Raw genomic sequence first — 24,280 nt, 5'->3', positions numbered from 1 at the left:
GCTCTCTGTACCCTTTCCCCCTCACAGGACCTTTGTAGGCAAGGTGATGTCTCTGCTTTTTAAGATGCTGTCTAGGTTTGTCATTGCTTTTCTCCCAAGAAGCAGGCGTCTTTTAATATCGTGAGTGCTGTCACCATCTGCAGTGATCAAGGAGCCCAAGAAAGTAAAATCTCTCACTGCCTCCATTTCTTCCCCTTCTATTTGCCAGGAGGTGATGGGACCAGTGGCCATGATCTTGGTTTTTTTGATGTTGAGCTTCAGACCATATTTTGTGCTCTCCTCTTTCACCCTCATTAAAAGGTTCTTTAATTCTTCCTCACTTTCTGCCATCAAGGTTGTGTCATCTGCATATCTGAGGTTGTTGATATTTCTTCCGGCAATCTTAATTCCGGCTTGGGATTCATCTAGTCCGGCCTTTCGCATGATGAATTCTGCATATAAGTTAAATAAGCAGGGAGACAATATACAACCTTGTCGTACTCCTTTCCAAATTTTGAACCAATCAGTTGTTCCATATCCAGTTCTAACTGTAGCTTCTTGTCCCACATAGAGATTTCTCAGGAGACAGATGAGGTGATCAGGCACTCCCATTTCTTTAAGAACTTGCCATAGTTTGCTGTGGTCGACACAGTCAACAACGGCTTTTGCATAGTCAATAAAGCAGAAGTAGACGTTTTTCTGGAACTCTCTAGCTTTCTCCATAATCCAGCGCATGTTTGCTATTTGGTCTCTGGTTTCTCTGCCCCTTCGAAATCCAGCTTGCACTTCTGGGAGTTCTCGGTCCACATACTGCCTAAGCCTGTCTTGTAGAATTTTAAGCATAACCTTGCTAGCGTGTGAAATGAGCGCAATTGTGCGGTAGTTGGAGCATTATTTGGCACTGCCCTTCTTTGGAATTGGGATGTAAACTGATCTTCTCCAATCCTCTGGCCATTGCTGAGTTTTCCAAACTTGCTGGCATATTGGGTGTAGCACCTTAACAGCATCATCTTTTAAAATTTTAAATAGTTCAGCTGGAATATCATCACTTCCACTGGCCTTGTTATTAGCAGTGCTTTATAAGGCCCATTAGACTTTACTCTCCAGGGTGTCTGGCTCAAGGTCAGCAACCACACTACCTGAGGTGTACGAGACCTCCATATCTTTCTGGTATAATTCCTCTGTGTATTCTTGCCAACTCTTCCTGATGTCTTCTGCTTCTGTTAGGTCCTTACCACTTTTGTCCTTTATTATGGTAATCTTTGTATGAAATGTTCCTTTCATATCTCCAATTTTCTTGAACAGATCTCTGGTTTTCCCCATTCTATTGTTTCCCTCTATTTCTTTGCATTGCTCGTTTAAGAAGGCCCTCTTGTCTCTCCTTGCTATTTTTTGGAAATCTGCATTCAGTTTCCTGTATCTTTCACTATCTCCCTCACATTTTGCTTGCCTCCTTTCCCCCGCTATTTGTAAGGCCTCATTGGACAGCCATTTTGCTTTCTTGCATTTCCTTTTCCTTGGGATGGTTTTCGTTGCTGCCTCCTGTATAATGTTACGAGCCTCCATCCATAGTTCTTCAGGCACTCTGTCCACCATATCTAAATCCTTAAACCTGTTCCTCACTTCCACTGTGTATTCATAAGGGATTTGATTTACATTGTATCTTACTGACCCAGTGGTTTTTCCTACTTTCTTCAGTTTAAGCTGGAATTTTGCTATAATAAGCTGATGATCTGAGTTACAGTCAGCTCCAGGTCTTGTTTTCGCTGACTGTATAGAGCTTCTCCATCTTTTGCTGCAGAGAATATAATCAATCTGATTTCGATGCTGCCCATTTGGTGATATCCATGTGTAGAGTCGTCCCTTCATGGATCAATGCCTTGTCGTGGCGAAGGGGCTTGAATAACTCAGAGAAGCTATGAGCTATGCCATGCAGGGCCACCCAAGATGGACAGGTCATAGTGGAGAGTTTTGACTAAACGTGATCCACCTGGAGAAGGAACTGGCAAGCCACTCCAGTATCCCTGCCAAGAAAACTCCATGGACAAAGACAACCGGCATATAAAAGTTATGACGCTGGAAGAGGAGCCCCTCAGGTCGCAAGGCGTCCAACATGCTACTGAGGAAGAGTACAAGTAGATTCAGAGCTGATGAAGCGGCTGGGCCAAAGCCGAAAGGTCGCTCAGTTGCGGATATGCCTGGAAGCGAAAGGAAAGTCCGATGCTGTAAAGAAAAATATTGCATAGGAACCTGGAATGTAAGAACCATGGATAATGGTAAGCTGGATGTGGTCAAAAATGAGATGGCAAGAATAAATATTGACATCCTGGGCATCAGTGAACTAAAATGGAAGGGAATGGGTGAATTCAGTTCGGATGACTATCATATCTACTACTGTGGGCAAGAATCCCATAGAAGAAATGGAGTGGCCCTCATAGTCAACAAAAGAGTGGCAAAAACTGTAATGGGAGGCAATCTCAAAAATGACAGAATGATCTCGATACGAATCCAAGGCAGACCTATTAACATCACAGTAATCCAAGTTTATGCACCAACTACCGGTGCTGAAGAAAGTGAAATCGACCAATTCTATGAAGACTTACAACACCTTCTAGAAATGACACCAAAGAAGGATGTTCTTCTCATTACAGGGGATTGGAATGCTAAAGTAGGGAATCAAGAGATAAAAGGAACAACTGGCAAGTTTGGCCTTGGAGTTCAAAATGAAGCAGGGCAAAGGCTAATAGAGTTCTGTCAAGAGAACAGGCTGGTCATCACAAACACTCTTTTCCAACAACACAAGAGACGACTCTACACATGGATATCACCAAATGGGCATTCATACACTAGTTATTCATACACTAAATATTGGCTGATAATCAAGAGGAAGGCAAAACGGACTTGCTCGCCTCTGGACTGTTAGGACTTTAAACCTAAGACGCTGGCAAATTAGCAAGGTCATGTGACTTAAGTTGTTAAGTCGTTGTTGTTAAGATGCTCAGTATATATAGAGCGTTTGTTTTGTTTGCTTGTGGGGTGTGGAGCAGTCATGTCTGAAAGCTCTGGAGATGTTTCTGTTATCTGTCTGCAATAAAACTGTCTTCGAAAGTTGGGCTTCCGTGGGTTGTTTCTGCTGCAAAGCTGCAAGGATTTTACCACAACAAGAATCCAGCCGCTGTGCTTAATGCTCTGCAAAGAGAACTGTTTCTGGTCTGTGCAGCGCAGCAGAAGCGTTTTACTGGACCAGAACAGGAAAACCTCTTATGGACAAATGGCAATACTTTGAACTGGGATTTAATGTGACTTCAGGACTCAGCCAGAACCATTTTTTCAGTGTCAGGCTTTGACCCTGGGACATGCGAAGGAATGAGGAATGAGAGTTTCTTTGTGCATGGGCAGAGTGCTGAACGGCTACAACCAGCCTCTGCACATCTGAGCTTAAAGGGAACGGCTTTTGGGAGAGGCATGTATAGGTGCGCTTAAACCGAAAGAGGTCGCTTTAGAAATTCAGCACCATTTCTTACATGTTCATAATAAGTAGAACTTAAAAATATATGCATCTTGATTTTAGGAAAAGGGGTTTTTAAGTGCTCAGGCTCACAATGTAAAAAAGAAAAGAAAAAGAAAATAACACTTGCAACTGTAAGTATCTTATTTTTCCTTATTTTAATAATTTCAATGGGGGGTGTGACAAAAAAAATCCGCACCGGGTACCACCTGACCTTGCTGGGTCGACAACTCTGGGAAACAGAGGGGTTGGGGGGCTGGAGGGATCTTTGCACTACAGCGCTGGATATGCTTAAGACGGCCCTGGCTAAACTGGTGACTGGGAGTGGCCACAGAGACCACGTACCACCGGTCTTGAAAGACCTACATTGGCTGTGCCCCTGGGCATTATAAGTGATTTGACAGCTGTAGCGCGGCAAAAAAAAGGCAAAGAAGATCAGCTGTCAGCCTTCTTGCCGAGCTACAGCTGGTTGCCCTTTGCGTTACGCTGATCTCCGCCGGTTGCCGCTCACCGCTTGTGGCAACTGGCAGAGACCAGCAGAACACAAAGGAGAACCAGCTGTAACGCGTAAGGAAGGCAAAGGAAGATCAGCTTCCCGCGCTGACAGCTGATCTTCCTTTGCCTTCTTTCTATGCTACAGCTGGTTCCCCTGTTGCCGCGCGCCGCCGCTTCGGCTTTCTATGGCTGCGCTTCGCAAGATGAAGCGGCGGTCATAGAAAACCTCGTTGTCTTGCGAGTCCCTTGTGCAAAGCAAAACGCTTTCGTCTTGCGGGTTTTTTGTTGCGCGAGGCATTCATCTTGTGAGGTACCACTGTACTTAATAATAATAATAATAATAATAATAATAATAATAATAATAATTAATAATTTATTATTTATACCCCGCCCATCTGGCTGGGTTTCCCCAGCCACTCTGGGCGGCTTCCAACAGAAAAATTAAATAAAACAATCAATTAAACATTAAAAGCCTCCCTAAACAGGGCTGCCTTCAGATGTCTTCTGGTAGCTGTTTTTCTCTTTGACATCTGATGGGAGGGCGTTCCACAGGGTGGGCGCCACCACCGAGAAGGCCCTCTGCCTGGTTCCCTGCAACTTGGCTTCTCGTAACGAGGGAACTGCCAGAAGGCCCTCGGTACTGGACCTCAAAGTCTGGGCAGAACCATGGGGGTGGAGACACTCCTTCAGGTATACTGGACTGAGGCAATTTAGGGCTTAAAAGGTCAGCACCAACACTTTGAATTGTGCTCGGGAACGTACTGGGAGCCAATGTAGATCTATCAAGACCGGTGTTATGTGGTCTCAGCGGCCGCTTCCACTCACCAGTCTAGCTTCCGCATTCTGGATTAGTTGTAGTTTCCGGGTCACCTTCATAGGTAGCCCCACGTAGAGCGCATTGCAGTAGTCCAAGCGAGAGATAACTAGAGCATGTACCACTCTGGCGAGACAGTCTGCAGGCAGGTAGGGTTTCAGCTGATAGACAGCTGCCCTGGACACAGAATTGACCTGTGCCTCCATGGACAGCTGTGAGTCCAAAATGACTCCCAGGCTGCGCACCTGGTCCTACAGGGGCACAGTTACCCCATTCAGGACCAGGGAGTCCTCCACACCTGCCCGCCTCCTGTCCCCCACAAACAGTACTTCTGTCTTGTCAGGATTCAACCTCAATCTGTTAGCCGCCATCCATCCTCCAACCGCCTCCAAACACTCACACAGGACCTTCACCGCCTTCACTGGTTCTGATTTGAAAGAGAGGTAGAGCTGGGTATCATAGAATCATAGAATCATAGAGTTGGAAGAGACCACAAGGGCCATCCAGTCCAACCCCCTGCCAAGCAGGAAACACCATCAAAGCATTCCTGACAGATGGCTGTCAAGCCTCTGCTTAAAGACCTCCAAAGAAGGAGACTCCACCACACCAAACAACCTTTCTCCCTCCTCTATATGACATCCTTTTATATATTTGAACATGGTTATCATATCACCCCTTAACCTTCTCTTCTCCAGGCTAAACATACCCAGCTCCCTAAGCCGTTCCTCATAAGGCATCGTTTCCAGGCCTTTGACCATTTTGGTTGCCCTCTTCTGGACACGTTCCAGCTTGTCAGTATCCTTCTTGAACTGTGGTGCCCAGAACTGGACACAGTACTCCAGGTGAGGTCTGACCAGAGCAGAATACAGTGGTACTATTACTTCCCTTGATCTAGATGCTATACTCCTATTGATGCAGCCCAGAATTGCATTGGCTTTTTTAGCTGCTGCATCACACTGCTTACTCATGTCAAGTTTGTGGTCTACCAAGACTCCTAGATCCTTTTCACATGTACTGCTCTCAAGCCAGGTGTCTCCCATCCTGTATTTGTGCCTCCCATCCTGTATTTGTGCATACTGATGAACACCCAGCCCAAACCCCCTGATGATCTCTCCCAGCGGCTGCATGTAGATCTTAAAAAGCATGGGGGAAAACTCCTTTAAATCTAACCCCTCTAAAGACTCCCCGGGCGTGTGGATTATTTAGAAAAAGAACAAGAACAGAGGACTTTTAAAACATATCCCCCCCCCCCACGAAGTTTGAGAGGCAGCCAGGCAGATTCCGCCGGCGCCGGCGCGCTTGGCAGCTGCGACCCGTCTCTCCAGTTAAAGAGCAAGTGGTGGGGGACGGGAAAGAGTGGCATGAACTACAGCATATTGCAAGAGACGCTGTCAGGGGAAAGGCAAGAAAAAGTTTAAGTGAGGGAAACAAAAGTTACAAGCATAAAGGAGCCGGCTGAGTTTTTTGAAATAAAGTATCCGTACATACAAACATTGCAGAGCTGAGAGGGGGTTTTAAAGGGATATTGTATATCTGTTTGAGAGAGAACGTGGATCTATCTTTCTTCGCTGGGAAAACTGGCAGAAACAACGTTATTCTTAAAGAACTTGAGAAAGCTAAATCCAAGTGAAATAAAATGGCGACGAAGTTTTAAAAACCATGACTAAGCAGACAAGGAACTAGGGAAGACAAAAGAGACGTGGCAGTGGATGAAAGACTTAAGGAGGACGTGCTAAAGACTAGAAAACTGCAGCCATAAAATAATAAAGTGACACCCAGTGGAAGGAATATCAAATAACAGCTGAAAAGGGTAAAAAGAGCCACAGCGACACTACATGGAGAAGGAAAATACTGCAAGACAACCAAGTAAAATTGAAAAAAAATAAAAAGGCAAATGCAGGTGCTGCAAGTCAAAGAAGGATATCAATGGCAGAACACGAACTGGATCTTAAAGACCTAATCTTGAGCCTCAAAAGTGACATTGGAGAAGTCAAACAAGATCTTACAGAAATAAAGAAAGAAATGAATGAAATAAAGAAGGAAATGAACGACAGGGTGAAAAGATTGGAAGACAAAATGGAAAAAGTGGAGGAAAAAATAGAATCTAATGAAAAAGACAATCAAGAAATAAAAGATCACATAAGCACAGCTGTGGAAAATTCTAGCAAAGCGACCACCATGGCACAGGAAGCACAAGAAAAGATCCAATCACTAGAGAATTCAATGAAAAACTCCGCTAAGGAAAGAAGAGAAGGAAAGAAGGAGTGGGAAAAGATGAAAAAAGATATGGAAGAACAGAAGGCCGCCCTAGAAGCTGCACAAGATGCCCTTGCGATGCAACAAATGAAAATGAGAGAGAAGACCTTGAGATTTAGGAACATCCCAGAGTCAACAAATGAAGATATTGAGAAAAGACTGACAACAGCTCTGGCAAAATGGTTGGATCTAGAAGAATTGGACATAGAAACACGCATAGAAGAAGCTTTTAGGACGAATTCCAAAGAAGCAAAGGCAAATAATTGGCCATGTGACTGTTTAGTTACCTTCACCAATATGTGGTTGAGAAACAAGATATTAAAAACCAAAGGCAAGAAAAAATTAGTTATGGATGGAACTGAAATAGTCATACTAAAAGAAATTCCACCAAGACTGCTTCACAAAAGAAAAAAATATCAATTTCTGGCTAAAGCTTTAAGATCTAAAAAAGTCTTCTTTAAATGGGAATACCCGGAGGGGATGGCGTTCTCCTTCAAAGGGAGATGGAGGAGATTTGACAACCCTGATGCAGCAGATAGATTTTTCAGAACATATTCACAAGAACTGGGAGGCAGCAAAGTGAAAGAGAGAAAGGACGAGGCTCTCAGGCCAGAGGATGTAGAGGATGAGACCAACGGAGAGGAACATGAAGGAGAAAAATCAGAAGACGAAGAATCATCTGCAGCCGAAGAAGAAGGAGAAACGAAAGACTGAATAAATAGACTGATGGTAGAATAACAAAAATTTCTAGTCTCTGTAAAACTGAAAGTAATAATTATGAAATTTAAAAATTTATACCTAAAGTAATTCACTGCTTAAGAAAAGTTTGCATACCCTAGGAATTCCTTGATTCTGCTTAGTGTACTTATTTGTTCTTCTGTTTTCCTTTTTTCCCCTTCCCTTCCCCCCCCTTTTTTTTCTTCATTTTCTTTTTCCCTTTTCTCCCCTTATTCTTACCCCAACCCCTTTTCTTCTTTCTCCTCTTTCCTCCTGTCTTCCCTTCTATTTTTCCTTTGTACTACTTTCGTTATTATTTTATAGCTCCCCTTTACTTTCTTTAACAGAGATTGGATCAGATTAAAGTAATTTTATAGTATTGCCAAATAAACATGAATTTTAGAACAATATCTTGGAATGTAAATGGTTTGAACAATAAGAAGAAAAGAAATAGAGTGGGACACATATTGAAAAAACAGAACTGGGACGCGATTTGCCTTCAGGAAACCCATATAAATAAAAAGCATTTGAGAGTATTGAAAAACGAAAAATTGGGTAAAGAATTTATCGCAGCTGATGAAAAAAAAAAAAGAGGAGTAGTAATTTATATTAAACAAAAATGGAATCCCGAACTGATTTGGTCTGATACGGAAGGTAGAATAATAATGGTAAAAACATTATATGAAGGACAACAATGGATATGGGTGGGAGTTTATGCCCCGAACGGAAATAAAAAGGGGTTCCTACAAAATTTGGAGAAACAATTAATGAAATATTTTGGAGAAAAGCTAATAATAATGGGGGATTTTAATGGAATCATTGATCCTGAACTTGATAAAAAGAGGGAGGGTGATGGTGGGGGAAAAAGGATTAAGACACTCCCCAAAAAATTCATGCAAATAATGGAAGATTTAAATTTAATAGACGTATGGAGATACAAGAACCCAGTCACAAAAGAATACACACACATATCGGCTCGCCACCATACGGCAAGCAGAATTGATGCTATTTGGATCTCAAAAGAATTATTAATTAAAACCCAGAAGATAGAAATAGGACCCCAAACCCTATCAGATCACAACCCAATGGTTTTAACACTAAGAGAGGAATTAATAGAAAAGAGATGGAGGCTAAACACCTTCCTTCTAAATAATACCCAAATAGTTCAGGAAGCAAAACAATATTTAAAAGATTATTTCGTGTGGAATAACAACGGGGAAGTAGACCCGCGAACCGTATGGGACGCGGGCAAAGCGGTAATGCGGGGGTATTTTATACAAAAAAATGCCAATTGGAGGAAAGCCAAAGAAGCTAAGAAAGAAATGTTAACACAAGAAATAAAGAAAAAGGAAAAAGTATTATATAAGAAATATTCAAAAAAGATAGAACAGGAATTGAGAATTTTAAGATTGGAATTTGAGAAAATGATAGATCAAGAAATTGAGCACCAAATACAACTTTGGAAATATAAAAATTTCCAGTGGGCCAACAAGCCTAGTAAATTACTAGCTTGGCAAATAAAAAAGAGAAAGAGCGAGAAAATAATAAGCAGAATTAAATCAGATGGGAAATATGTTAGTAAAACGGAAGAAATTATGGAGGTATTTCAAAAATTTTATGCAAAGTTATATCAGCAAGAAGCTACCCCCGGACAGGAAATTGAAAATTTCTTAAAACAATATCGAGTATCACAAATCCCAGCAGAAAAACAGATACAAATAAACAAAGAAATAACAACCCCTGAAATAATAGAAGCAATTAAATCTATGAAAAAAGGAAAGACACCAGGTCCTGACGGATTACCAGTAGAATATTACATAGAACTACAAGAAATTATATTAGATCCTCTCAAAGAGTTAATGAATTTAATGCTAAAAAAAGGATTAATCCCCCAATCATGGACCGAAGCACAAATTATTTTGATCCCCAAATCGGAAACAGACACAGACTCCCCGGGAAATTACAGACCGATCTCACTATTGAATAGTGATTATAAAATCTTCACGAAAATATTGGCAAATAGATTGAAAATAATATTGGAAGATATCATACACAAAGACCAGGTAGGGTTTATCAAAGGAAGATTCGCTAGTGATAACATAAGAAATGTAATAAATATCCTGGAATGTCTGGAAAATCGCAGGGACAAAAAGGCAGCTCTACTCTCCATAGATGCAGAGAAGGCTTTTGATAGGGTCTCATGGCCCTTCATGTTGAAAATATTAGCAAAGATGAAAATTGGGGATGAATTGGAAAACGCGATAAAGGCAATTTATAAAGTCCAGAGCGCTCATATTGTAATTAATGGAAGATCAACAAAGAAAATAAAGATAAATAGAGGCACCAGGCAAGGATGCCCTCTATCCCCTATTTTGTTTATAATTACTCTGGAAATATTGTTAAGGAACATAAGGGAGGACGAGGACATCAAAGGAATCATAATTGGCAAGAAAAAATTCAAAACTAAAGCCTTCGCGGACGATATAATTATAACAACAGAAGACCCTGTAAATTGCATCCCCAGAGCACTTGATAGAATAAAGGAATATGGAAAGGTAGCGGGCCTAAAAATAAATTATGAAAAAACCAAAATGCTTGTAAGAAATTTGGAAACAAATGAAAAAACAGAACTCCAGGAAAAATCGGGATTAAAAATTACTAAAAGAATAAAATATTTAGGGATACAAACAACAGTTAAAGGGATCGATCTGATACAAGAGAATTATGTCGAAATCTGGAAAAAAATTAAGAAAAATTTGGAGTCATGGAAGAGATTAAATCTGTCATTAATGGGCAGAATTTCCCTAGTAAAAATGAATGTAGTTTCCAAGATGGTATATTTATTTCAAAATCTGCCAATATTGGGGACGAGTAAAATTTTCAAAGATTGGAAAAGAGATATTACTAAATTTATATGGGATGGCAAGAAGCCGAGGGTAAAGTATAAGATTATGATTGACCACAGAGAAAGAGGAGGATATGGGTTGCCTGACTTGCAAATGTATCATGATGCAGCTGCTTTAATATGGTGCAAAAAATGGATAGAACTTAAAGATAGTGATCTGTTGGACCTAGAAGGTCAAGGGCTTGGTTTCGGATGGCATCATTACCTAATGAGGGAAAAAATAGAAAGAAAGAATGTTTTTATGTTAAATATAATTAGAAGATCTCTATATTCAATATGGTTAAAGTATAGAAAATTTTTTGAACCCAAGACACCTTGGTGGATTTCACCCCTTGAAATTGTAGCAGTACGTAGGACGAATATGGGAAATAATTGGCCGACATATAAATTATTATTAGAAGAGAAAGAGGGAATTTTAAAACTAAAAGAATATAATGAAATAAAACCCCATTTAAATACCTGGCTACAACATTTCCAAATTAACCAAAGATTGCAATTAGATAAAAAAATTGGTTTTGAAAAAGAAGCATCTAAATTGGAAGAAATATTATTGGTAAGAAAGGATAAGTATATGAAAAATCTTTATCAAATAATATTAAAATGGAACACAGAAGAAGAATTAACTAAAGACTCCATGATTAAATGGAGTCAAGATCTAGGAAATCCAATTACAATGCAAAAGTGGGAAAAGTTATGGAAGGTTGATGCAAATTACACACCAAACTATGATTTAAAAGAAAATTTATTAAAAATGCAAAATAGATGGCATTTAACACCTGCCAGATTGGCTAAAATATATCCGGGAACTAGTAATATATGCTGGAGATGTAATATAGAAATCGGTACCCATATACATATGTGGTGGACGTGTAATAAAATCAAGGTGTTTTGGGAAATGATTTATAGAGAATTAAAGAAAGTCCTAAAATATTCATTTAAGAAATCGCCGGAATTGTTTTTGTTGGGAATGATGCCAGATGACGTCAGGGTACAAGACAGATGTTGTATAAGCTACGCCACAGCAGCGGCAAGGATATTAATCGCGAAAAACTGGAAGTCATCAACTGTCCCAGAATTAGAGGAATGGCAACAAAAGCTATATAATTATTATAAAATGGCATCAAAGTATGAACAAATTAAAGGGATTAAATCAGAAGAATCAAATAACAATTGGAAACTTTTTTTAAATTATATAAAAGGCAAAATCGAAAAACCAATTCTCATTTCAGATATCTAACAGCTCTACAATTAACTTAAAGATCCGGACAAGTTATAGTTTTACTATATGCAATGAATGAAAATAATAGAAGTTATGGTATATATAAATGTAAATGTTGGTAATTTAGAAAAACGGTATGTAGAGATTATGTAGGAAACAATACAGGGAAAAACTCAACCACGGCTGAGAAGTCGTTGGGGAAGGGAGGGAGGGTTTTTGGGGAGGAGGGAGGGAAGGGTTTCAATATATAAATAAGACATTTGTAACACATAGTTATAGGTGTATTTTATTTCGATTGCTTTATTGTTGAAGTGTTTTAAAGTGATGTACAATTTGAACAAATTAAATAAAGAATTAAAAATTTAAAAAAAATTAAAAAAAAAAAAAAGCATGGGGGAGAGGACAGAGCCCTGAGGCACCCCACAAGTGAGAGCCCAGGCGTCCAAACACTCACCCCCCACCACCACTCTCTGAACACGGCCCAGGAGGAAGGAGCGGAACCACTGTATGACAGTGCCCCCAGCTCCCAACCCTTCTAGACGGTCCAGAAGTATGTTATGGTCGATGGTGTCAAAAGCCACTGAGAGATCCAGCAGAACTAGGAAACAGCTCTCACCTTTGTCCCTAGCCCGCCGGAGATCATCAACCAGTGCAACCAAGGCAGTTTCAGTCCCATGATGAGGCCTGAATCCCATCACAGAGAGAAGCATTCACCAACCCGCGAAGCCCATCGCCCAGCCCTTCCCGGCTAGCTTTTATAAGCCAGGATGGGCAAGGATCAAGGAGACAGGTGGCTGGTTTCACTCGTCCAAGCAGCCTGTCCACATCCTTGGAGGTAACAGATTGGAATTGATCCCACGCAACTGGACCAGACAGACCTCCATCCCTTCCCCGCCCCGGCCCTGCTCCCACGGTGGAGTTTACCTCTTCCCGAATCTGAGCGACTTTATCTGCAAATTTTTTTTTGCAAAATCATTGCAGGGGATCATGGGGCCCGTACTGGGCCCCAATGGAGCAGGTGGTTTCACTAAACTGCGAACCACCCGAAAAAGTCTCCTGCTGCTGTTTTCCGCAGATGCAATAGAGGCGGTGAATAAAGTCTTCTTCGCCGTCGCTACCACCACTTGGTAGGCTTGACATTGAGCTCTAACCAGTGTCTGGTCAGCTTCAGAATGAGTTATCCGCCACCGGCGCTCTAGCCGTCTCAACGATTGTTTCATTGCCCTCAGATCCATGGAGAACCATGCTATTGTAGAGGGCGCTTCGGAGCCAAACAGTCAACAGCCCTGGTCAACTCGACATTCCAGCGGGCCACCAGGGAATCGGCTGTTGAGATTAATAGCCCGTAATTGGCTAATTATCGATAACACAGCTTTGTGAGAAAGAAAGATAGCAGAGAAATCTATCTGCCTACGAACAAATTCTTAGCTGCGTTGCGTTGTTTATCCTTTGTCTGTCACTCCAATAACATCTTATACAAGTTTTCAAGTACAGTAGAACCTTGGCTTACGTTACCCTCGGGTAACGTAAACTTCAGGTTGCGAAAGTGGCAAACCCGGAAGTAGGTTTTGCTGCTTGCACATGTGCAGAAGCGCTGTACGCGCCACGCGCATGTGCAGAAGCACTCTGTCGCGCTGTGCACATGCGCTGAACAGGCACTTCTGGTTGCAGAAACCTCAGGATCTGACCGGAGCTCCAGAGCGGATCCCATACGCAACCGGAGGCACTACTGTAATTATCTTTATACAAATTTATATTCTTTGCTGTTAACCACATACCCAAATATTGAATATTGTTTTCGATCTTTAAGTGTGATAAACTTTGTAATTTATTTTTACTTTCAACCTTCATATTTTTACCAGGCGTTTGGTTTTTTCTTTATTAATGTTAAGTCCTGCTATTTCTCTGAATAAAGCTGCCAAATGCAGCTCTTGCATTGCAGCTCCAATGCTCCCAGTGGCTGTGTGAAAAGGCTCCTGCCATATTTGCTCTTTTAGAAACCAATAAACACATCAAGACTTGGCACCAATGGATGGTGTTTATAAGACATTGGCTTGTACAGCCCATTCCTCTATAAGGTCACGATCCACCTTCTCCCTAGGGTTTGGGAAACTGCTGCTTGACTCCAACTATGTCTTCTTAGGAACTGGGATGAACTGCCAAGTGGGATGATTGACATTTATTGGAGCAACCTTCTTGCAAAACAAACAAACCTGATTTTGGCAGCCTGCAAAATACATTGCAAGAAAAGGAAAAAAGTCTGTGGCTTCGTTAGAATTTTCTAATTTTAACTCCTTTTAAAAAACCCTTGCAAACAACACATGGCTTGCTACCTCTCTTGATACAGGTAGGTAGCCATGTTGGTCTGAGTCAAAACAAAATTAAAAAAATTCCTTCAGTAGCACCTTAAAGACCAACAAAGTTTTAATTTTGGTATGAGCTTTCGTGTGCATGCACACTTCATCAGATACACACTGATGAAGTATCTGTATCTGTATCTGTATCTGATAAGTGTGCATGCACACAAAAGCTCATACTAAAATTAAAACTTAGTTGGTCTTTAAGGTGCTACTGAAGGAATTTTTTTTATTTTACCTCTCTTGAGATACTGAGGGAGCAATGGAGATTCCTGCCATTTCAAACAAGCTGACCTTCATTTCCTTCTTAGTAGCTCCATCTAGAGGACATTAGCGGATGAGCATTATGGAAGCCAAGCAGTTGCCAAACACCCCACCCAATGGCACTTGAAAACTACTCATGGCCTTCTCAGAGCACAAAATGCCTGTTGCAGCAATTGCAGTGTGCTGTGCTATATTCTGTATGATTTTAAATGTATTTTAATTGCTTCTTTTGTTCATTGTATTACAATTTACATTCAACAGAATTCAAACCGTAATACAGTCATACCTTAGATCTCAAATGCTTTGCGACTTGAAAGTTTTGGCTCCCAAACGCCGCAAACCCAGAAGTGAGTGTTCCAGTTTGCAAACTTTTTTTGGAAGCCAAACATCCGACATGGCTTCCATGGCTTCTGATTAAGTGCAAAAAGCTCCTGCAGCCAATTGGAAGCTGTGCCTTGGTTTTCGAACGTTTTCAAAAGTTGAACAGACTTCCGGAATGGATTCCATTTGAGAACCAAGGTACAACTGTACAATAAAATAGGATGGATTAAAAGAAGCAATACAAATACAATTAAAAATTGATATGTATATTTAAGGTGGACATGCTGTGGACTACATGAACAAAGCTCATAGACTACTGGTGGTACATTTACCACAGTCTTGCAACGCCTTGCCTAGGACTAGTTTGGGCAATAGTACAATATATGAAAATAAGGGTGCTTTTCCCTATTAGGAGGAAATACAGATATATGAAAACAGCGAAATGCTTGCAACACCCAAGCAGCACAATCCATGTTTATCCAGAAATATGCCCCAATGAATTCCACTTCCCAGGTGAGTAGAGAATTGCGCCCAATCATATTCCAAGGATTCATGCCCAAGCCCCACCTACACATGTATGTACAAGCACACACACAGATGGGCGTAGCCAAGGGGGAAAGTAAAACAATAGAAATACTTAACTGACCAATCACGCTGGTTCTGCCCCCCCCCCCCAAAAAAAATACTGGCTATGCTCATGCGCGCACACACACACACACACACACACACAGAGAGAGAGAGAGAGAGAGAGAGAGAGAGAGAGAGCTCTACTCAACCAACTGTTATAAGTTTTCCTGCCTGTGTTTTACTGTGTTTTACTGTCTGACTGATGTATGGAAATATACATGAATCTGACCTTTGGAAAGTTTCTAAGTAAACCATTTTTAACTCACCAAACATGTGGTCTTTTTCTGTGCTAGGGAAGTGGGAAATTTTGGAAGTAACACAGAAGGGCATATTTAAAAGGTCTAACAGCCTACATTTCCACACTTTACTTTGCTACATGTTTTGTGATTTTAAATCTCTGCTGGGGCTCTCTAACCAAATAGTGCTTGCTCCAAACTTGGATCTACGGGCAAACCAGGGAATTCTTGTTTTAGTTTACCATATTTATTCTTTTCCTTTTACCATAAACCGACAGATGCAAGAGAGGGACAGGGTAAGTGAGAAGAGGGTGAAAGGTTGTTTTCTGCTGCTCCAGAGAAGCGGACACGGAGCAACGGATTCAAGCTACAAGAAAGAAGATTCCACCTAAACATTAGAAAGAACTTCCTGACAGTAAGAGCTGTTCGACAGTGGAACTTGCTGCCAAGGAGTGTGGTGGAGTCTCCTTCTTTGGAGGTCTTTAAGCGGAGGCTTGACAGTCATCTGTCAGGAATGCTTTGATGGTGTTTTCTGCTTGGCAGGGGGTTGGGCTGGATGGCCCTTGTGGTCTCTTCCAACTCTATGATTCTATTATTCTAAGTGTCCTCTTTGCACCACTGTAATTACATGCAGGGGAATGCCTCAAAAGGGCTTATTGCATCTCATAATGTGGTCATTATGCTTCTGTTAATGCAGTCTGGTGGAAGTTTTTTGCCTGGTATATTCTGCTACACGTCATTGATGTAGTAATAGTACTTTAGTGGTGGGTTTATACTGGGCCACCCACACATCATTCCTCTTTATAAGTTGTTCTGTGATGCTTCCCCATTGTTATTGTATTATTGCCACTGGGAGGGCTATTCTTGCACTACTGCACAGCAGAAGCAGGAGAAAATAAATACAGTAGACCCTCGGGTAACGTTACTCTCAAGTAACATAAACTCTGGGTTGCGCCGCTCGTGCATGCGCAGAAGCGGCGCCTCTGGATACGGATTTTTCGGGGTGCACACAGACTCCCAGAACGAATTAAATTCGTATCCAGAGGGTCCACTGTAAATAGTTAGATGGATCTTCTGTGGTATAAAAACTGGACTGAAACAAGTTATGCTGATTGGAAAGAAAGTAGTGTCTCCATCCCAAAACCTTTGCAGGTGCAAACAGTATTGAAAGTGTGATCACAGGTAACTGTCCCAATACCATGATGAGCACAAATAATCATGAATGCATGGATAATAAGGACATATGGAGGGCCCCTGAGATTGCATTAGCTTTATTTGCAGCTGCATAACACTGCTGGATTATATTCAAGGTAATCATACCACTGTGAAAAGCATCTCTCTCCCATCCTATACATATGCCTTTGATTTGTTCTCCCTAAATGCAGGGCAGTGTGGAAGTGAAGGAGCATACCTCTCTGCCTTTTTTCCTGTGTTGTCTCTGATGAAAAAGCACTTTCTAGGCAGGGTTATTACAGTAGTAATATCATGGAAATTTTATGAAAAGGGAAACTGCCATTACAGAAGATGACAACTTCAGAATACGGCTCACAGGCTTCTGTTTTCAATTCTGATATACAATATGCTGTTTGGATAACCATTGCATACACAGCAGTCTGTATGGAGAAGCAATCTTACTAAAATATGAAAATAATTACTAATTATTTTCCTATTTCCAGTTAGATTGTTTCTCCCTTGAGACTGATGTACAAGAAATGTCTCATCCCAATACTTTTCTTGCTGGTCAGAATTGATCTTTGAAAAGCATGCAACTCTTATTTTCAGTATATTATTTACTCTCTTGGCAGTAAAACATTTGCTGCTAAAGCAAATTATTTCAGATGGATCCTTCAAATCATTATGTGATTTGAGTGCTATTAAAATCCAGGCCCAGTTAGCAAACTAAATGCACACTGCTAGTCTAGCTTGCATATATTTAATTCCTTGTAATTCCACCTCGCTCTGAAGATATTATTTAAATAATAATAATTGGCAAGTGTAAAGAACTGACCTGTCACCACAATGATGAATAGCTTTAGAGCAGAGGAGGGGACATGGCTCGGGTTGTTACAACATTCGTGCCATGTATTTCAGCTAAGTAAAAGAATCACCCTGATAAAGCAGTAATTCCTTTACACCAGGGGTGTCAAACTCAAATTCATCGGGGGGCCGCATCAGCAGTTTGCTCACCCTCAAAGGGCCGGTTGTATCTGTAGGACTATGTGTCCACTCTTTATTATTATAAATTATTGTCACTGCATTCAATTATTACTGTTTTTTGTAATAATGTAAGTAATAACTAGCTCTGAAAGCAAAAACATAGTCAGAATAATGGCAAGTAGGTATTCAAATGTACAATTATTGTACAATTTATTGAAAAATGATTTTTGGTAACAGAGAGTAATTTTTTAAAAAAACATACAAATATTGCCAAACACTGTTTATTACACATGTGGCAAACACAAGGCATTAACTTTTTTTTAAACTTTTCTGACTAGATTTTACTCGCTTGCGGGGTTCTTCTCTCCTCTTTTATAATGGGCTAATTCTTGTTTTGTTTTTGGAACCGAGAGGAAATGCCTCTTAGACATTAGCTCCCTCCCTTCTTGGGTTAGAATGGAAAAGGTGGGGGAGGACTGCAGCTGACAAATATTATCCCTCCTTGCCATCGATCGGAGAGTGTATAGATGTGAGATCTTGAGGCGGCTGCAAAGCGGCTGCTCCCCGTTGTCTCCTAGCTCTCTCGCTCTCCCCCTCAGAGGCTCCCGGCTTGTCCTCCTCCCCTCCCTCCCTCCCTCCCTCCTTCTCTCCCTCCCTCCCTCCTCTCTCTCCCTCCCTCCCTCCCGCCTTCTTTCCATCCATCCCCGCTTGTTCTCCTCCCCTTTCCCTCTCTTTAAAATTGATTTCAAGGCGCTGCCAGCCCGAGAGCAGCTGTTGAGCTCTCCAGAGGGAAAGTGAGCGCTCGCTTCCCTGTCAATAGCCTCCCCACTTCTCAAACAGAAAACAATCCTCCGTGAGCTGAAACTGCCCGACCAGCCATCCCTCTCTGGTGCCAGCAGAGATCTCTTTCCCCGTCCCCAGCTCCTCAAGCCCCTTCCTTTGCATCAGCCTGCAACTCCAGCCTTGCCGCCTAACCGGACTTCTCTCGAAAGCAGCGGAAGAAAGGCAGCAGGTGAATGAGCTGATGGTACCCAGCAGCCCAAGGGTTAATCTGCCCGGGTGGGCTCCGGCTGCTTCTGAGAGCCTCCCTCCCTCCCTCCCTGCGTCTCCAGCGGCCACTAACCTTGCTCAATGGCTCAGGAAACGACCCACTCTTGTCGCCGCCATTCATTTCAGGGGGCTTTGCAGGGCGAACTCCCATGGAAATGAATGGCACTTGCGCAGTAGGGTCGATCTCTCTCTCTCTCTCTCTGTTCAGCTGGGGGGGGGGGTCCAACAGGAACCCCCGGCACTCACGCGGCGGCGGTCTCAGTGGCTTAGGAGCCCTTTGGGCAGCGCGAACACGCTGGCTGCCCTCAGGAGCTCCGTGGCGCGCGCCGTGATGCCTCGCCGGAAGCCCAGCAAAGAGAAATTCTCCCGCTGCAGCTGGACTCCGCCCCCCTGAGCCCTATTGGCTGGCAGAGGGTATGATGCGGCGGCGGGGAGGGGCTGGTGCAGGGGGCCAACTACGCCCCCCTGCAGACGCGGGAGTCGGCCCCAGGCAGCACAGGGCGGCGGCGGCGGTGGCAGTGGCGGCAGCGGGCGGCGGGCGGGCTGCTCAGCGCCCCCTGCATTCTGGCGCTCTAGGCCACATGACGAGGTCTCGCGGGCCGCATGGCGAGGTCTCGCGGGCCGCATTTGGCCCGCGGGCCTTGGGTCTGACACCCGTGCTTTACACTGTGCCATGGGCGTAGGCAGGGGGGGGGCAGGAGGGGGCAGCTGCCCCCCCTAGAAGCAAAAAAATTAATGTATTTTACAGACCATAACCAGCACTTTTCCCCTCCAAAAACTGAAGTGGAAAAGGCTTTGCTTTAGCAAGAGCAGCTAAGTCTCCGCTTGCTGGGGGGGGGGGGACACAGCAGTAACAAAAACACATCAAATAAATAAAGCAAAGTGGCTACCAGTAGTTAAGCAGTTAAGACTTTTAGCAGAGTTGTAGAAGCGTAGCAAAAACACCTTGCTTAGCACGCTTGTCAGGCATCTATTTGCCTGCATCCAAGTCCAAGCTGCGTAGCAGATAACTGTCCAGTGCGCTCCCGTTGCGCAGTTTCTGCTTCTATCACGAAAGTCAAACCTCGTTTCCTAAACGTCTCGGAATTCTTTCTTCTGAAGTTTAGATAACAGTTCAAACTGCAGCTTGTAGCAGCGGAAACTTTCCAGCTTTCAGTGCTCGTGAAATAAATCACTTTCACTCCCTTGTTCATTAAAACAAGTAAGATTTATTGACATTTTAAGATAGCTTCACCCAGGAGTATTTAGCTCCATGATGCTGCAGCTCCGACGAACAGCATAGCAACAGACAGATTGCTTACAGACAGTGTCATATATTTCAGATACACAATAGCAACAGGTACTACTTCCTGTTTCCTGTCTATACGACACGTCATAAGCCCCTCGTGATACAGGACGACTGCTGGGCTATTATCCTCAGCTCACACCCCCTCTCGTCCTGCATCGCAGGGGTAGCGTAAAGAACTTCCTTACGCAAGACACAAACCTTTGCAGAATCCATTACGTCTCCAGAAACTCAAAGATTTGGTGAACCCAACTGCCAGGCTCCCCTGGCTCGGGCAATCCCTCAGTTTTGCCAATCCTGCGTGGACGCCTTGACAAACGTTCCGAAAACGAATGTCAGCGCGTTTGGCACTGGTTATAACGCAACCAGTCTCAGTAAGCATCAAACAGAGCCGGTTGTCCTCCCAAACCGTGATGGGTTGGCAACACTCTCCGTTGACCTTCTGGACCAAACATTGGCAAACCTGAATCGCTCCACAGACTCCTGAAAGAGCGTCATACTCAGTCTCCGCAGAGAAAAGAGTAATAAAGCTTTGACGCTTGGAATAGCGTTCCATCAGAGCATCATCATACTTCATACCTATCTCAGTTGCTGACTCCCTGTCCTGCAACTTGGCCCAGTTGCTGCCAGACCAGCACGTGTCCTGTGCTGTACTCATAACTGGCTGCCTAAAACACAACTCCTTAGTATCTCCCAGATACCTAAGAACTTTCTTTATGCCATTCCGGGCATGCACACTGGGCTGTGCATCCTCTTGGCTAAGCCTCTTCACAGCAAACATACCAACTGGTCTACTCCACTGAGAAAAACTCAACAAACTCCTTAGAGTTGATTGGAACATCGCGGGGCTCTGGGACTCAGAGTGTTCCCCGGACTGACTATCCTCAACAAAACAAATCTCTAAGGGTATTCTGATACTAGCACTATCAGCCTTCTTGAACTTTGCAACCAACTGTTCAATCTTACCTTCCTTCCTCAGCAAGAAACTGTGATCCGCAGATCTGTCAATCCTGACACCTAGGTAAACCTTCACTGGACCTAATTCTTTGAGCTTAAAACACCTGTCAAGCTCGTGTGCAACCCATTGCACCTGTGCCTCTGTGTTTGCAATGCATATGATGTCATCTACAAAACAGAACTTAAGAATTTGCTCCTGGCTAGACCCTGCCAGATAACGACAACTATCAGCAAATTTCTCTTGAAAACTTATGCTTTCCAAAACTTCATCCAAACTTACGGTTGACTGCTTCAAACCATAAATGGGTATATGTAACTTCAAGACAACATCTGGCTTAATGATTTCAAACCCTTGTGGAGATAGCGCGTACAGCATATCCTCCAACGGTGAATTCAGACAAGCGTCACTGATGGTAAAAACAAAACTTTCCTGAGCAGCTGTAGACAACAAAGATCCTAGCGCTTCAGGTGCTGTGGGTGCAAAACTCTCAGAATGCAACTCCTCCAGCTTTGAGACATCTCTGGCTACAAACCTAGCCCTGTACTGAGATTCTCCAGTTGCCGTGGTTTTAAACCTAAACACCACGCGACTGTGTACAGCGCTCTGGCCCTCGGGCCGTGCCACTGTGAAAAACACCTTCCGTGCTTCCATGGAGTCTAACCCCATCTGCATTGCCTCATACCACTTCCTGGTCACCTCCTCAGGCAATTGATGAACTTCCTCGAAGCTTTCTGGCTCACACTGATCCATACAAGCCCACAGACTAGTGGCTGTATATCTGTCAGTAGATATCCTTTTCGTGGCCCTCTCTGACCTGCTCAACATAGCAACTGCATCCTCATCTGACCACGTCACGATGAAACCTGCTTGAGTACCAATGACCTCAGGAAATGCATAGCGCGAACTACTGCGCGTGCTGTTAGCTCCTGAATCTTGGCGCGGGAACAACCTGTCCCTATTGACCTGTCTACCAGTGCTTGGCACTGGAGGTGTGAGAGTGTTCCTAGGCTCTTGCTTTGGAACTCCTCCCCGCTGTGCATTATTCTGGACAGCGCTGAGCATCCAGCTCGCGTTTCCAGCGATAACTGTCGCAACAGTCCCTGGATCCGGTCCCTCAACTGAACCACTGTCCCTAACTCTACCTTGCACAACTGTACCTGTGGATGGAGTACTGGCTGGTTCACAACCAGACCCAGCCTGTCCATCAACACTAGAACCTGCCAAACCTGTAAGCACATCAGGACTGTAGTGGATAGGTATCCACACCTGTGCCTCACAGAACTCAATGCTATCGCTGAGTATCACCCGTGTCTCATCAACACTTCCTGGGCTCACGAACATCCAAAACGTAGAACAAAGTTCGTATCCCACAAAAACTACCTTTCGGGACTTGGGACCGTCTTCAGAATGCATCACAAAGACTCCCCATTCAAACAACCTCAAGGAAACCTCGGGTTCCTCGCTACACAGCAACAAATAGGATTCACACCCTACCGTTGAATTGCATGGCCAGAACTTCCTCAGAAAACTGGCGACAGAGACTATAGCTGACAACGTCTCTCCAAGAATCGTATCCTGTCCAGCTACTGCACAGCCTTGTAGCCCCCTTGGAGCTGCCAATCTGTGCTTGCTTCCTTCCTGTGGAAAGAAACCTTGCAGTGTGCCCTCAGCACAAACTGATCCATGATCGGCCTGAAAAAAAAACACCTTACAGGCAAACTTTGGCTTCACAGCTTGAACCCACTCACTAACCAAGCCTAACTCCTCCCCTGTACTCCTGAGAGGTATGGTGAAGCTCATTCTGGTGTGGCCATCTGACAGAAACATTTGGGTTCCGCCCATACGGAGCGCTTCCCTTGGTCTGCAGGAATCCACTTGAGTCAGCATAAGTGCCTGACTAGAAACTTTGACAGACCTGGAACCTTCACATGAAGAAACTTTGGCTTGTTGACAAACAACACCAAGAACCTCAGAGCATGTCAACAAGTTGCCCATCTCTGGTTGTGTATCTGTACCTGTACCTGGTACCTTCTGCACTTCACTTACGTGCGCACAACCTTGTTGCCACAAGTGGGCGCAATTGTGGTGTGGATTAATGTTGGCACTCTGAACCTCAGCCGTGCCTGAGATGATTTTACCTGTCACAAGGATAAAAAACTCATTCCCATTGCATTTCACACACATCAACAATCCACCCTCCATTGAGCACATTGAGCACATAACATCCTCAGAATGTACATTGCAACTATCTTTCAACAAAGACAAGACAGATGACAAATTACATTTCATCAAAGGCAAATCAAATACATCAATATTAGCAATATTAGCATGTACAGAGTCAGACTTAATGCCATTTACAAAACTTAGTCCTGTTCCAGGGAAAAAGTTCTTGCAGCTCAGGACTTCACCACCAGGGGTCTGGAGTCCAGAGTCTCCTAGCCAGCGTTGCTTAGTAACTGGCACATCACTGGCCTCATCTCTTGCAGCAACAACAAGATGACGGAACTCACCTGCTGACCGATTGCCAGCACACAAGGTTCCCAAGCTGGTGGTTCCCTTGCCATTCACAGGCTCCTCCAGAGAACACGTTATCTGGTGGTGGCCCAGCTGGCGACCTTGGCCTGTATCTTCTTCAAGATGACGTAGGATGGAACAATGCCCCTGCTCATCAACAATGGAATCTTCCAGGACTCCTGTGCACACGGGCCCCATTGCATTCCTGGGAACTGAGCAGCCTTGCACAGTGGAAATTTCCATGCCCTGGTCAAAACAGCCCTCGCAAGTAGCCTTGCCTTCAGCCGTGGCAAAACAGCCCTTTGCAGCAGCAAAGCCTTGCCTAGCCATTCTGAGAAACTGTGCATCACAGGAAAGCCCCAAAACAGCAACAAACAGCTGGGGGACATCTTGGACATCTTCAGCCCAATTGGCTCTGCGTTGTGCCAAAACAACCCCCACCTTTGGGGTTGGGCATGCAGGTATCGGCCGTGGATCCTGGCTGACTGCCAAGTCTCCATTTGGGAGCGTAGCAAACTTGCTGTCTTTCCCATCTGTCCACCTTTCAGCAAAGCCTCTCAAAGCATTTGCTTCCTTTCTGCCCACAGCAGGCCAGCCCCCTCTTCTCTCCCTTACTCT

The sequence above is a fragment of the Zootoca vivipara genome, chromosome W, assembly GCF_963506605.1.
Source record: "Zootoca vivipara chromosome W, rZooViv1.1, whole genome shotgun sequence".
Lineage (NCBI taxonomy): Eukaryota > Metazoa > Chordata > Lepidosauria > Squamata > Lacertidae > Zootoca > Zootoca vivipara.
Note: the sequence above shows the minus strand (reverse complement) of the source record.